Consider the following 3,544-nt stretch of genomic DNA (forward strand, 5'->3'; position numbering starts at 1 on the left):
TCTGTGGTCATTGGTCTTGCATGCAACCGCCTCCACCCATTTGGACACATAGTCCACGGCAACCAAGATGTACAGATAGCCAAAGGAGTTCGGGAAAGGTCCCATGAAATCGATGCCCCATACGTCAAAAATCTCAACAATCAAAATGGGACTGAGGGGCATCATATTCCTTCTAGAGATACTCCCTAGCTTTTGACAACACTCACAAGATATACAATAAGCGTGGGCGTCTCTGAAAAGGGTAGGCCAATAGAATCCACACTGCAAAATCTTGGCAGCGGTCTTCTTAGCACTGAAATGGCCTCCACAAGCATGATCATGACAAAAGGAGATGACATTGGATTGGTCATGCTCAGGTATACACCTCCTAATGATCTGATCGGGACAATACTTGAACAGGTAAAGATCGTCCCAGAAAAAATGTTTCACCACGGACAAAAATTTGGACCTATCTTGTCGCCCCCACTGCTGAGGCAGTTGGCGGGTGACAAGATAGTTCACTATGTCAGCAAACCATGGTGCGGGCTCATGAGCAATGTGCATCAATTGCTCATCAGGGAAAGTCTCCGAAATGGGGCTGGCGTCCTCAGTGTAATCCACAGTCAATCTAGACAAATGATCCGCCACCACATTTTCGGAACCCTTCTTCTCCCGAATTTCTATGTCAAACTCTTGAAGTAGCAAAATCCATCGGATCAGACGAGATTTAGCATCTTTTTTGGAAAAAAGATACTTGAATGCTGCGTGATCCGAAAAGATGATGACTTTAGATCCTAGCAAATAGGATCTGAACTTGTCTAGCGCAAAAACGACTGCCAACAACTCCTTCTCCGTGGTGGAGTAGTTGAGGTGTGCATCGTTCAGAGTCCTGCTCGCATAGTAAATGACATGGGGGAGTCTATCAATACGCTGCCCCAAAACAGCTCCAACGGCATAATCCGATGCGTCACACATGATCTCAAAAGGTACACCCCAATTGGGTGGCTGAATAATGGGTGTGGACGTCAGAATGCTCTTAAGGTCCACAAATGCTCTCTGGCAATCCTCATCAAATACAAATGGGGCATCCTTCACCAACAACTTGCACAAAGGCCTGGCAATCTTGCTAAAGTCTTGGATAAACCGCCTATAGAATCCTGCATGGCCCAGAAAAGAGCGAACCTCCTTCACTGTACGTGGGGGTGGAAGGTTGGAAATCAAATCCACCTTCGCTTTATCAACCTCAATCCCCCTTTGAGATATGACGTGCCCCAATACAATACCTTGCTTGACCATAAAATGGCACTTCTCCCAATTGAGCACCAGGTTCTTCTCCTTGCACCGTACTAATACCAAAGTCAGGCGGTGCAAACACTCATCAAAGGATGAACCAAAGACAGAGAAATCGTCCATGAAAATCTCTAAGAAACGCTCTACCATGTTAGAAAAAATACTAATCATGCACGTCTGAAAAGTAGAGGGTGCGTTGCATAACCCAAAGGGCATGCGACGGTAGGCGAAAGTCCCAAAAGGATAGGTAAATGTCGTCTTCTCCTGATCTTCGGGGTCCACAGGGACCTGGTTATATCCAGAATAACCATCCAAGAAGCAATAGTATGCGTGCCCAGCCAAACGTTCCACCATTTGATCAATGAATGGGAGTGGAAAATGATCCTTCCTTGTGGCGGCATTTAGCTTGCGGTAGTCTATGCAAACTCTCCATCCGGACTGAATACGAGTTGGGACCAACTCATCATCCTTGTTCTTTACTACCGTCACTCCAGCCCGCTTTGGCACAACATGAATTGGGCTTACCCACTTGCTATCCGAGATTGGATAAATGATCCCTGCATCCAACAACTTAATCACTTCAGCCCTCACAACCTCTTGCATAGTTGGGTTTAACCTTCTCTGTGGCTCCCTCGATGGCTTGACATTCTCCTCTAAATGTATCTTGTGCATCACCACCGAGGGACTGATCCCCTTGATATCCTCAATGGTCCAACCGATAGCTTCCTTGTGTTGTCTTAACACCTCTAGCAATTTTTCCTCTTGAGCATCAACCAAATCCGAAGCTATAATCACAGGCAAAGAATCTGCTGGACCTAGGAACTTATACTTAAGGTTATCCGGTAGAGGCTTAAGTTCCTTCTTTGGGGGATCAAGTGTTGTTGTCTCCTCCGTCTCACTGCTCACCAGAGAAGCAGTCTCCAAAATTGCATCTGCTTGCTCAAGCAACTTGTCCAAATCGAAATCCTCTCCGAACTGAGCAAAGCATGCCTCCAAGGGGTCTTCTATGCTTGATTCATTCACTGTCTCTTCCATAATCTCCTCTATCAAGCATATATTTCTCACTTCATCATACTCCAATGGTTGTTTGCTGATATCAAAGATATTCAGCTCCACTGTCATATTTCCGAAGGAAATCTTCATCACCCTTGTCCTACAATTAATCAGGGCGTTAGCCGTAGCTAAGAATGGTCGCCCTAGAATCACCGGTATTTGAATGCCAACATTCTTGACCGGCTCTGTGTCTAGCACAATGAAGTCCACGGGGAAGTAAAACTTATCCACCTTGATCAAAACATCCTCAATGATTCCTCGTGGTATCTTAACTGACCTATCAGCCAATTGAAGTGTCATGGACGTGGGCTTCAGTTCCCCTAACCCTAATTGTAGGTAAACTGAATAGGGTAGGAGATTCACGCTCGCCCCAAGATCTAAAAGAGCCTTCTCAATTCGACTGACTCCTATCGTGCAAGAGATGGTAGGACACCCAAGGTCCTTATACTTAATGGGCAACTTGCACTGAAGGATGGAGCTAACTTGCTCGGTCAGAAATGCTTTCTTTGGGACATTTGTTCTTCTCTTAACTGTGATCAAATCCTTCAAGAACTTCGCATAAGAAGGCACTTGTTGGATGGCGTCCAAAAATGGAATATTGATTTGGACTTGCTTGAACACTTCTAGAATGTCCTCAAACTTCCCTCCTTTCTTGGGGGCTTGCAACCTTTCAGGGTAAGGTGCTTTCGGCATAAATGACCTAGGAGGGTCCTCAATAATGGGTGTGGCTGTAGATGGCTCGGCATCTCTCTTCTCTTTGTTGCCACTCTTTTCCTTTTTTTGCCCTGCAGGGTCTTCTTCTTTCTCAGCCACCTGATTGTCCACTTGTCTTCCTGACCTCAGAGTGACAATTGCTTGCACATGTTCTTGTCCGTGTGCAGGATTTGAGGAATTCCCAACCATATATTGACCTTTTGGGTTGGGCACGGGCTGACTGGGCAATTTCCCTTTTTCTCTCTCACCCAAGTGATTGGCTATCTGTCCAATCTGACTCTCCATCTTAGCAATTGCTTGGGTGTTAACCATGGTGGCATTCTTTACTTCATCTATTGCTTGGGTATTTGCCATGGTAGAGTTTTTGAGCTCTTGTATGGTCTGGCTATTCGATTGTATGAATGCCTTCATCGTTTCCTCCAGCGATGATTGTGACGAAGATGCAGGATGTTGCACTAGTTGAGTTGAACGACCATGATTCTGTGAGGGAAATCCTTGATTCATTGGT

The 3,544-nt window shown here is 45.6% G+C and overlaps 1 pseudogene; it reads right to left on the bottom strand.

Annotated features, from left to right (window-relative positions):
- Positions 1 to 3,273, bottom strand: part of LOC132185203 (uncharacterized) — a 16,218-nt pseudogene extending 12,945 nt beyond the window's left edge.
- Between the last annotated feature and the right edge of the window lie 271 nt (positions 3,274 to 3,544).

Source organism: Corylus avellana, chromosome ca6 (genome assembly GCF_901000735.1).
Source record: "Corylus avellana chromosome ca6, CavTom2PMs-1.0".
Taxonomy (NCBI): Eukaryota; Viridiplantae; Streptophyta; class Magnoliopsida; order Fagales; family Betulaceae; genus Corylus; species Corylus avellana.